Source organism: Tenebrio molitor, chromosome 3 (assembly GCF_963966145.1).
Source record: "Tenebrio molitor chromosome 3, icTenMoli1.1, whole genome shotgun sequence".
Taxonomy (NCBI): Eukaryota; Metazoa; Arthropoda; class Insecta; order Coleoptera; family Tenebrionidae; genus Tenebrio; species Tenebrio molitor.
The window spans coordinates 11,359,486-11,372,567 of NC_091048.1; positions in this window are offsets into that span (position 1 = coordinate 11,359,486).

Consider the following 13,082-nt stretch of genomic DNA (forward strand, 5'->3'; position numbering starts at 1 on the left):
ATAATTGTGATACACTGTTCTTTTTAGAATAAAAATCTCTATCAGAACTGTTAAAAAAATTATGTGTTCGCATTTGAAAGAAAAAAGATTTTGACAGTTTAGCCCTGAAGCCCTTGGACCCATATGTGAATCTATTAGTGCTTTTTGTAGCCTATTTAGAGCCATTTAATTTGGTGTATAAATAATTAAAATCCTCCGATAAATAAAGGAATTATGGACTCATCTTCTTTTTCGGGGACACCTGTGTGTTACAAATATCAAAACATTCATTGTTTACGTTCATACACTGTAAAAAATTAGCGGAGTGAATTTGGATCGAATGCGGAATGGATGATTTATGTAATTGATTTAATCCCCCCGCAGTGAAATCCACTCCAAGAGGGAAATTATTAAAAAAAAAAACTCTTTGGAGTGAAATACAAAATTCTTTGACTATTAGTGGTTTGCCACCACATAAGTCAGTATTGAAAGTTAATTGCACGTTTTACTGATCAGAAACTTAAATACAAAGGAAGCATTAGACTATGGAACAAGAAAACGCATCAAGTTTATGCATCGCAATGACATTGATTGCGAAGTTTTAACTAGAACCGAACGCAATAAGAGCATTTTGATTCCACGTATAAATTTAACATATTCAGGTACTATTTTACCATTTAATTTTCAAAGAAGTCAATTTCCAATTATAGCTGCATTTGCGATGACAATAAATAAATCTCAAAAACAAACATTCGAAAAAATTGCAATTTTATTGAGGCAGCCAGTTTTCAATTGTACGTCGCAGCAAGTAGAGTTCGATCATACACTGGTTTGAAATTTTATATTTCCGAATATAACGGCCAAAGGCATTTAGCAAAGGATGAAATTTTATTTTAAATTCAATGAACAAAATTTTATTTTTTTAACCGCCCGGTTTTTTTGTTTCAATAAAAGTTATAGCTATAAAAAATACGAAACACGTGTTCTTTATTTCATTTTTAATTTTTTGTGTTAATTTTTTATTTCAATTTTATATAATTTGAAAAAGATAGGCAAATTAACTTGTAGCCTTGGCGAAACCTGGCCAGTATAGCAATAAAAAACCTAAGGAAATGTCAAAAAACGCGTTATTGTTTTTTAAATATGGCATAACCAAACTATACCTCATTTTTCCTATCGTTTGTATTTTTCAAATAACTTGAAAATTAGTGCATAGTGACGTATTTGTAAACGCTCGCAGCTGACGTAATAGAACAAAATTCAAAAAAATTATATGCGATAATTATAGAGGTATACTCTTTGATAAAAAAAAAATCTCAGTAACGTTCAAACTTAAAAAATTAATGAAAACGGTCGAATTTCAACCGCTGGGCGACCTCTAGTTATAATAATAGGACGAAAGAAAGCTGCCTACGTTGTAACATAGAGCGCGCCGACACTGAGGTGTTGTGGTGGAAGTTATTCGCTAGCGTTTAACCATTTTTCGCCGGTCTCTGGTGATGAACAAACGATAACTTACCATCGAAGCTAACACCCAAATCACAGACAATATCGGGTCTGTCCAACATTCCCGTATTAATAGTATACTCGTACTTGAATATAACGGGTTGCATCTTCAAGGAAAATGACATTATATTACCAAAAATTCTATGGACCGATGAAGCACAGTTCACGAGAGCAGGTATTGTTAATTTTCATAACATTCATATTTGGGATAATCAAAATCCTAATGCCATTCGCCCCAAAAATTTTCAATGTGAGTTCAGCGTAAATGTTTGGGCTGGAGTTTTCAGAAATCGATTAATTGGACCTTATTTACTGCCACCACGCTTGCCACCTAAAGCATTCCGTAATTTTCTGGACCATCATTTTCTAAACATTTTGGATGACATTCGTTTACATCTAATAGCCGAAAGTTGGATGCAGTTAGACGTTGCACCACCTCATTTTGGACTTGATCCTAGAGATTGGTTGGAACAGCATTACGACACCGTTGGATAGGTCGTGGTGGTCCAGTCGCATGGACCCCACGATCTCCTAATTTAACACCTTGCAACTTCTATCTTTGGGGATACTTGATAGACATTGTTTATTCTACACCAGTTGGAACAGGAGAAAAGTTAGTACAACGAATTGAAAATGCATCTGTCCATCTGTCGCCGTGCGAGAAAACAGATATCAACTTTTGAGAGTGTACCAAACGGTAGAAAGGCGATATCGAGCATGTTTAGAAACTGCAGGATTATATTTTGAACACCTGTTATGAACATTTATTGATTAATCTTTATTTTCAGATCAAATGAAATTTATCTTTTAGAATAGAAATTTATTTTGTTTACATAATTACTAGTTATTTGCATTACAAGCTACGAAAGTTTACTTTTAGATGCGAGGTGGTTTAAAAACTCCAAGCACCTAATAGTATATTCTGTAACGAGATTTGAATGAAAATTCGATCTACGAGTGGAAGATTCCGAGCGCGAGCGTTAGCGACCGTGAGGAACCACGAGTAGATCGAATTTTCATTCTAACCGAGTAACAGACTGTGTTTTCTCAACGACCATGTAATAATTCTCCACGACCAGAAAGTATGAATTAAAAACAATTGAATCTGAACAGTTTTTGTTTATTTCAATTAAAACTTGTCACAAAACAATTAGGACGTCGCATTGATATCTGACGCTGACAGTTTTGAAAACCATGGCAATCTATGTATTTCGTTGAACATAATTATGGAATATTCATTCAGTTACTTGTTATGGAATGAAAATACATGCAAAGCACATAAGAAGGAAGTGTTTCAGAATAAATATTCCAATCCCAAGAGTGAGAATTTTTACTTTCTATTATTAAAAATGATTTCGGAATTATTACATTCACTAACAGTCGTGGAGAAAAGATTTTATTTTATTAATTGTTATTTTCGTTTTACATAGAAACCTTAGAGACTAAAATAAAACACATTGGGCCGTATAATTTCCCTTTCATTAAAGTTAAAGAATGTCGTTAAATTGTTTTGTCTCTGTCTAACAAAGTGCTTGGCATATACTCTCACTTTGTCTAATCAATTATTTAGCTAATGAAAGGCTTAACGAATGGAAAATCATACGGCCCAATATAAACCTACTTTAATTGCCTTTCTCAACACTCCCCCACAATTAAAGCTTTATATAATGCAAATAATCTCTACGTTAATACGAAGTCATTATAAATGATTGTACGGTTGGTGGACAAAACAAAAACTGGAACACGCAAAATTTCTTACGTTTGTATCAAGCTTTAATTGTCAAAATAAAGTCAAAATAAAACTGACTTATACAAACACTGTTGACAGTTATCTTGTCAGATATAATGCCAAATCTAACAGAATTACAAAAACACGTAATTAGACAGCGCCTTGGGGAGGGTATTACCATAAGAGCAATTGCTAACGAGCTAAACGTTAGCAAAAACACTGTTTTGCTCGCCAAACAAAAACTTCAAACTTTTGGTAACATTGTAAGAAGACCAGGCTCTGGCCGTCCAAAAGTTACCACAGATAATAAAGATTTTGAGATGATAAACTTTCTTCGTTTACACCCATTTCAAACCGCCATCAGAGCTCGACAGGAGACGAATTTTCCTGCTTCTTTAAAAACAGCAAGAAGAAGAATAAAGAAATCTGAATTAAATAATAGATGTGCAGAAAATATTTTTTTTTTAACTGCACAGAATAAACAACAAAGAGTTATGTTTGCTTAAGAATATATTCATATATTATACAACTAGAGGATTGAAAATTCTCGATTATACGAGACGTGTTGCCCAGAAACACCACGAGATCGTAGATCGAGTGGTATTTCCGGCAACACGTCGAGTAATCGAGAATTTTCCATCCTCGAGTTTAACCTGTGGTGTGGCATTTTTGGACATTTGAATCTATTGGATTTCTTTATATTCATTCGAAACAATGTTTATTTGTCCCCACCAGGTACCCAAAAAGACTTAAGAAAAAAGATAGTGCGAGTATGTCAGGAAAAACCTCGAAATTTTTTACTGAATGCAAAGGTGGACATTTCTAGAAGGTATTGTAATGGTCCGAATAGGTCAGCCAAATTAAGAACTTATAAATTTTGCTTTTTATTTTAAATTTAAAATCAGTTCAACCAAATTTTCTTAGAACCGTTCATTTTGGGACGGAAGTGCTGGTCAGTTGTAAATTTTATTTTCTCGGTGCCTTTGTCGGCAAGAGTCCTCAAGTGAAATCTGCTGGCCTCTCTTTGAAAATGCAGGTACGCGTGCGGGGCAAACCATAGCCCAAGGGGGGCAAGTGTTCAGGGGAAAGGAAGCGTTGCAATAAATTACATGTTCGACAATTTGGGTGGTCCAATTAAAATCAGGGGATAATTGAATTAATGAATTTGATGTTAGCAGGTTTCAAATTGAGAGAACCACAAAATTAATGTTCATTAGGTTAATTTACTTTTTTTAGCATTCTCAAATTTGTGGCATATTTGTAATTAAAGGGCGAAAATTGCAAACTAGAAACAGAGCGCTTTATCGTAGAAAATAACTAGAATCGTTTGCACTTTAGTTAGAAAAGTAACAAAGCAAAGTAGAAAGGGAGTCGGTAGGAAAACAGGGACAACACGGTAACGGTAAAGCCAGGTAGTTGTAGATATCAGAGGTGTGAGTGAGAGAGAGAGAATGAAAATTATGAAGTAATTATTAATTAGAACAGTTTGGGGAACCAAACCAATGAAGAACAATTTTTAGAAGTATCAGAGCAACGGAACTTAGTTGCGTAACAGCGTTTCAAGCCCAATTTAGGTTTCAAAATAAGGTTAATTTGTTTGTTTGTTTTGTCTGTTTGTTTCATTTTAATTCTGTTTGTTTAATTTTAATTATGTTTGATTCATTTTAATTCTGTTTGTTTATTTTTAATTCTGTTTGTTTCATTTAAATTCTGTTTAATTCTTTGTGCTGATTTTTATTATTATATAGAGTCGGTAATTCAGTGCTCCTGTTAATTCTGTTCGTTCCATTTTTTAGATTGTGTTTGTTCCTTGATGTTGAGGTTTGTTATTGTATAGAGCCAGTAATTTAGTGTTCTTTTTTCAGAGTTCTAAGCCAACAAAAAAATTATGTACGTTCGGTCTGGTCCTAACAAAAGCCTAAATTTAAACATTTAAGATTATGGTGGAAAACGGAAACTGTAATTTCAAAAGTTCTAGAGATATCGAGAGGGTGTCGCGATCGGCGTAAAGTAGAACCGAGCGGATTGGTCACTTTGGACAAGTAGGGGTTGCGAAAAGTGGGGTGCGCCGGGAATGATAAAACCGAATGCGGGACGGGAAAGAGGTCTTTTTTTATTCACTCGGGTTTTGGATTACAAAGTAGCGAAAAGTACGTTGAGTACCGCCAGCAGTTAATTGGTGACCACGTGTTCTACATTTACAAGGTAAATTAAGTTTTTCTAATTCTTGTACTTGCTCTGTAGTCGCGGTTTGACTATTCACACAACATTAGTTCCTTATCGCGTTAAAATAAAGATCCTATTATTTTCTTCGAGCATTTGATGACCACGTGACAATTTCGAATCTTGAATTAATTTCGTTATCGCGAAGTATGTGATCTTCTTGCATTTACCGATTGGGGAAACGTGCTCTCGTCAAGGGGAACTAGTATAAAATCATTATAAAACATTTTTATTCCTTATGTATGCGTTGGAGTCTCGAGTTCGGGAAGCTACCGCCAGTGTCCGTCGCACTCAATTAGCTGTGGTCCGGCGTAAGAGCACAAAATTCAGTCGCGTCACCCCCAACGGGGCCAGCGACCAAACTAGGCCAGCTGACACGTGAAGAGAGGTACACTTTGGCCCTGTTAGAACCTTTTTCCCTTTTATTTTCGACCACCGGAGTAGACCAGGGTGATCTATGAGATTCCAGGGCATCGCGTCGGGTTCAATTTAATTGGGGTAAATTGAAATCTAAATCGGATCACATAGTTCGCATCTCAAACTTCCATAATGTTGTTCGCGCCAGAAACTTCTGTATTTGCTCAGCTTAGTCATTTATTCATGAGTCAGATCTCAATTCGTGGGCCGCGCGTCAAATTTCATTGGGTCAAATTTCCACCAACTTCTGTTATTAGATTCAGTTATTTATTTCTATAATTTGTTGGGACCAAACACCACCACAACCAATTATTTGTTAAATAAAATTTAAGTGAAGTGGGCTCAATCGTTTTAATTTCATCTTTGAGAATCTTCCAAAGGTACGGCCTCTCGTTAGAGCCTCATTAAACAAAATGAAAAAATAAAACACAACGTAGGATCGGTAGTCAGATGAAATTATTCACACACATTTTCGTTATTTGCAAGTTCCACCACCAACTATACACCGGTTAGGGGCAAAAGGTTACAGTATCGATAGTGTCTGCAACAGCATTGAGGAAATTTTGAGCAACTAGAATAGATTTTGTATTGTTTACAAATTTGATTACTTGATTTTTGATTTTCAATTTTTTTCATTTAAAATACATTTTTTGTTTTTTCTTTTAATGTAAGAATATTCAGAAGAAGATTCTTTATGAGAACGAATAAAAAAATATATAGAGTGTAATTTGAAAAAAAAAAAGTTGGCTATCATCTGTCAAAAAATAGATGTCGAAAAAAATACCGAATAGGATAATAATGAAGTGTTTTTCGAACTATTTCATTTGATGTGTCATTTATTCAAATCGGATAAAGAATAAGTAAGATACAGCGTCAAAGGTTTTTCGTCAGTCACCCTGTATTCAACTTACCTTTACCTACGTGTTTTTATAAATGGTGTGGATTTAAAAAAGGAATTGAAAACGGATGAAATCTAAAATTCGATTTGATGTTTGTAAGTGTCACACGTGGCATTTCTGTCTTATGTCATCATATCATAGTTAACCTATTTGTTCGCAAGCCTGAATTAAACGGTGCAAATTTGCCAAATTTCGATTTGAATAGTTGTCATTTTTGTCCCAGTTTTTTTTTGTCCACCAACCGTACCATCGTAGGTAGGTGTGCGCTATGCTTTAGGTGCGCCGCTACGCCCACTAGTTGTTACAACCATTTATAATGACCCCGTATTACAATTACAATGGGTCATTTCGACAATAGCAACAAAAAATGTTGAGTGGCGAAAACAAAAGTAATTTTATCCTCCAAAAAGAAACTTATGCATGTATCCAAGTTTCAGTTTTTTTTACTCCAATAAGCAATCTTAATTTTTCGATTAATGAGAGAAGTGTTCTTATGGTTGCTCCTGTTCTTGCCACAGGAGCATATACTTTGTCGTAGTCTATCCCCCTTTTTTGTGAACAACCTTGTATCACCAACCTCGCCTTGTACCGTTGTGGTTCTCCGTTGGCGTCCTTTTTCAGTCGAAACACCCACTTATTATTGATAGCCCTTTTTCCAGGGGGCAGTTTCGTGTAAGTCCACGTTTCGTTGATTTCCAATGCGCACAATTCTTCCAACACAGCTTGGAACCATTTTTTACTGTCTTCTAGGTTCTTGATATCCTCGCAGTCCAGGGCTGCCTCGTCCACATAGGCCTCCGCGTTCAAGGCTATGACAGTGTAGTCGTCGAAGTACTCGGGCTTCCTTTTAGTTCAACTAGAGCGTCTTGGTAAGCTTGCCTGTGTCGGTGTGAATTTTTTTTGAGTCTTGGCTCCCGGAGTCTCCGTCGCATCATTCCAATTGTCCTCTTCATCTTCATCGGGTGCTTGTTTTTCGAGTTTCTTTATTATTATTATTATTATTATTATTATTCAAAGAACCCAACAGAAGAATTCCAATTTAGTCCAGTCAATATCAACATTCGACCTTGCAAAAGGTCATGTAGTTCTGATTTTTTAATATGTTCTTTGGACCTCAGCCAAGAGTAAAAAACCAAATTTGTAACTTCGAAAGACTTGTGCGTGCTGCGTGGTAGCCGAAGAACAGCAAAATTTTCGTACTATTTTCAGTTTTTGCTCAATATCTCTTAAGATATGAGTCTAACAGAAAAAGTTGAAGTTATCTTTTTTAAACTAGATTAAATTCACTTCAGTTTGAGGCCTAAGCAAACTTTGTGCGTCCAGCAGTTTCCGAGATACAGCTCTTCAAAAATTGGGTATTTTTCCCAAGTGAAATTTGTTTGTTTATTTCTCTTTTTTTATTAAATATCGTCAAAAATACTCGCCCCATGAGAAAAGTCAAGGGCAATGAACTTGAAGCGTATTTATTTAGCTTTAAACTGAGATCTGATGGGCAGCTGCAGGTCCAATGCTTCTCTAAAAAGTGGCATATAACCGAAAACCTGGAAAAAGGGAATTTGGGAAAAATAAATGAAAACAAGTTTTCAGCGCATCAAACATCACGTATAGGGCCTAAACCGATCAAATAAGTTATTTTAACGTAATTTAGTATGTGTGGTTAACAACTTGAAGAGAGTGGAGAAATACTGCCCTCAGCGCCAGACTTGTTCTGATTATATTTGAACCATAAAAATCAAGACCACTTGTCACCTGCTTAATAAACCCGTTCCAAAGGAGCATACTTGGGGTAGTTTCCATATAATCAGAACAAGTCTGGCGCTGAGGGCAGTATTTCTCCACCGACTTCACAGACTCTCTTAAAGTTGTTAACTACACATACTAAATTACGTTAAAATAACTTATTTGATCGGTTTAGGCCCTATACGTGATGTTTGATGCGCTGAAAACTTGTTTTCATTTATTTTTCCCAAATTCCCTTTTTCCAGGTTTTCGGTTATATGCCACTTTTTAGAGAAGCATTGGACCTGCAGCTGCCCATCAGATCTCAGTTTAAAGCTAAATAAATACGCTTTAAGTTCATTGCCCTTGACTTTTCTCATGGGGCGAGTATTTTTGACGATATTTAATAAAAAAATAAAGTTGACCCTTGACCTTTGCAAGGTAGGGCTGCTAAGGGCAACATTTTATATCCAGTTTATACTACTTTTTGAATCATTTAATTTGATGTATTGCTCGTTGAAATCAGATGTCAAATAAGAAAGATAAACTAGGCAAAACTGAATAGGGAATTTTTCCTTTTTTGAATTTTTTATAAATACAGTTTAAAATTTGTAATGAAATGTGTTATAAATATATTAATCTACACATTAAATCTAATGTTTCAAGTAACATTTTAAATTTATCTTGTGTTTAAGAATACGTGGGAGGATTGGGGCAATTATTTTGCTTTCCAAGAAAAATTGTGGAATTCCCTATTCATTTTTGCCTAGTTTATAAGCTGGGGCGTTTTTTTGTGATCACTCTGTATATATCTAAAAACGATTGTCATTTGAAATTGTAACGAAGTTACTTAGAAACGCTCCCGGTGGCGGAAAAATTCCGCTCTTTCGCCGAGCCGGTGCAGAAAATTAGCGCGGAACCAACTGCACGAACCGCGTCGACCGAATCCGCTCCGGAACCCGTGTTTCTTCCGGCCGACAGCACCCGGACTCCGCGCTGAGCCGAGCTCCCCCACCGCCCCAGCCGCGAGTCGCGGGCCACGCGCAGTCCCACCGTGGCAATAAAAGGACCGCGCCGAGCCTGCAGAGCTCAATTCCGATCCCGGTCCTCTTCTAGCTCCAGCACCGACTCCGACTCCGCTTCCGACTCAACCAACAACCCGCTTTCTCCGCTTTCCTGGCCCGTTCCCTCCCACTGTGAGGGAACCCCGGCTTTCCCGCTTTCTCCGCTTTCCTGGCCCGTTCCCTCCCATCGCGAGGGAACCCCGGCCTTCCCGCTTTCTCCTGGCCCGTTCCCTCCCATTGTGAGGGAACCCCGGCTTTCCCGCTTTCTCCGCTTTCCTGGCCCGTTCCCTCCCATTGCGAGGGAACCCCGGCTTTTCCGCTTTCTCCTGGCCCGTTCCCTCCCATTGCGAGGGAACCCCGGCTTTCCCGCTTTCCCCGTCTTCCTGGCCCGTTCCCTCCCATTGTGAGGGAACCCCGGCCATCCCGTCCCCTTTCACCCTCCTTTCCCTCCGACCGGAGCAGGAAGAGCCCGCAGCGTCCAGGCCCGACCGGAAAGATAGAAGAGCCAGCAGAGTCCAGGTCCGACCGGAACAACCGTAAGTACGAGCCACGCTCTCCTCCGACACCCGCCCGGAGCACTCCTCCAGGTCACGGACACCGCCTCCGAAAGGTTCCGGCGCCACCAGGTACCTACGCCCCTTTTTGTACATAGTCTGAATAAAGGCCCCTCTTGTTGCGACACCTGTTTGTTTTGATACCCCTTTTCCGCGCCCTGACAGCCGACCCCCGGACACCGTACGCTCCGCAAAAGCTACCCCGGCCGTGTGGCGTCCCACCACAGCCGCAAAAAGGGACTGGCGCTCGAGGCATACCGCGGCCGACCCGAACGGCGTCAAATCCCGTGACGTCACTGCCGCCAGTGAACGTTACAAAATATATTTGAGACATGACATCACTGGTTTCGTCAGCCAAGTAATCGGCTTCAATTATTACCTTAGAAATTTCTTCCTGACATACACTTCATTTTAGACAGTTTTTGGCGTTTCCTTAAAAACCGTAGCTTTTTTTAAATGTTCCTGTAGTGTAGAGCAACGTCCAATTCGGCACTAAAATTAATTAATCCACGGAAAACTCCTGGATTAGAGGAGGACGTGGACTCGTCATGACCTCTCAATGCGAGCTCGAAAGCCCCACAAAAACGCACACAATTAATTATTATAATGTTTAAAATGTACGGATTATGTATCATTTTTTCATTGTGCAATTCAATGTTTCGACGATATGCACTATCCAATTGAGCCGCAATGTTCACAGTTTCACAGTTCATATGTTTAGCTGGCTCTGTATGCTTCTTAATTCGGTCGCCTAAATGATTCAAATCTGTGAAACCTATTTTTGTCCACGATTCTTCTCCTCCAAATAACATGCAAGGAAACAAAAACGAGCATTTTTTACACCACAACCACAAATCCACCTATGTTTATCGTAAATGTCTGGATTAAATGTTCTATTAAATGTTCGTTTTTTACTCTGCTCTGCTATCATACTTTGCACAGAATTAATTTTTCTTCCGATAAAAACAATCGTTCACATACGTTTGCAGTTTGCTTGCAACCTGCTGGGACCTTATGGAATGGACTTGAACGGAGAAGGGAAGGCTCGCTAATACGCAAGCGTCCAATGCAATCGGCAGGGTTGCTTTCTGTATGCAAACCATATTGGGTGATTCAAAATGATTGTGGCCAAGTATGGCAACTATGTACGAAAATGTATGTGGCAACTGTGTGGATGAGGTAGAGTTGTCATTTGTATGACATTTCATAAGCGTGCATTTGATTTTTTTGATATCATTACACATTGATTTGACAGTTTTCAAAATTGCGCGACTATGAACTGTCAAAGAAATATCAACTCTACCCTATATGGAGCATTTGCTTTCAATTTGTGGAGAGAGGAAAATAGACGAAGATATGTTCTATCCTTTCGTGCCACTTCGTGAAAATGCGCATGCACTGAAGTGCCGCCAATCTAAAGCTAGGGAGTTTTCATTTTTCCTGTCTCCACTGGTATTTTTTTGCCTTGTAACTTTTGCATCCTCGAGGCAAATTTTGCTCATCAAAAAAATGCCACTTTTAATCCTAATAAAACAATAATAATGTGCTAATTACCACATCGGAGATCGTTCGCTGCAAATGTTCAGTTTCAAGACTCATTTTATCTGCGTATTAAAAAGAATAACATCAAAAGTTTTTGATGATGATTTTGTCTAAACCGGCTCGGAGTTTTTTTTAGTTCAAATGTCCAATTTCAAGACTGACGAACTGTTACAACTATTGCAATAGTATGTTAAACAAAATATGTAATACATATGTTGAACAAAATGATACGTCATATAATTAAAAATTCCCCTTAAATAAATGTAAAACGCTTAACTGGTAAAATTTTTCCTTTAAAAATTAATCTTGTATCAAACTTTTCCTTTTGGGATTTCAAAATTAATTAATAATTACTTGTTGATTGTGTGAATTTTGGCATCGTAAAGTTGCGCTTGCCCATTTGAACCAAAGAATCCGCAAGATGCAACTTATGGAGACATCAATACAGTATGTTATTTAAATGCGTTAAGAAAATTTAAACGGTGATAGAACTCATCAAAACAAATTACTTTTCTATTTACCATTTTTTCGAAAAATTATTCTAAACCCAGATAAAATTTTAATTAGTTTGATCGTACATTCTAGTACCCGCCAATGTCTCTCTCATTAAAAGCGAAAGAAGATAAAAACTTAGATAGTCAAGCAAAAACCAATTCTTTATTCGTAGTAAGTGAGAGTGACATTCAAGTTACGCACCACACTTTATCAAGGGTACTAACCTTCAAATTAAATGTTCGAAATGACGCCCCCCGTTATCGATGCACGCTTGTGCCCTTCGAGCCATAGAAGCTTGAGTTCTCACCAACATGTCGGAATTTCGTCGAATTGACTCGGCAGCATTATTCACACGAACAGTTAATTCTTCGACGGTGTTAACTGGAGTCTCATACACAATCTGTTTTAGATGGTCCCATAAAAAAAAGTCACAAGGATTTAAGTCCGGTGAACGAGCTGGCCATAAAACTGGTCCATTCCGACCCATCCACCGATTTTCTAAATTAGCGTCCAACCAATTTTTAACACCTCGTGCAATGTGAACGGGCGCTCTGTCATGTAACTACCACATATCCCTCCGAACTTGCAACGGCACGTCATCCAAAAGGTCACTCAGCTCATTTTGTAAAAAATGTAAATATCCTTCACCATTTAAATGTGGAGGTAAGACATGTGGCCCGATCAAACGATTCCCAATTATACCTGCCCATCGAAAATCTTTGCTGGAAACCACGTTCTCGGATTTGGTGTGGATTTTCTTCTGACCAGATGTGGGTATTATGCGAATTAAAAACTCCATCTCGAGTAAATCCTGCTTCATCTGTGGTTAAGACTATGCTTAAAAAATTGGGTTCTTCGTCGATTTTTTGAAGAAGCTATTGACAAAATGCAATTCGACGTGGTGGATCTTCTGGTTTTAAGTGTTGGACACGTTGAAGATGATAATTGTGAAACT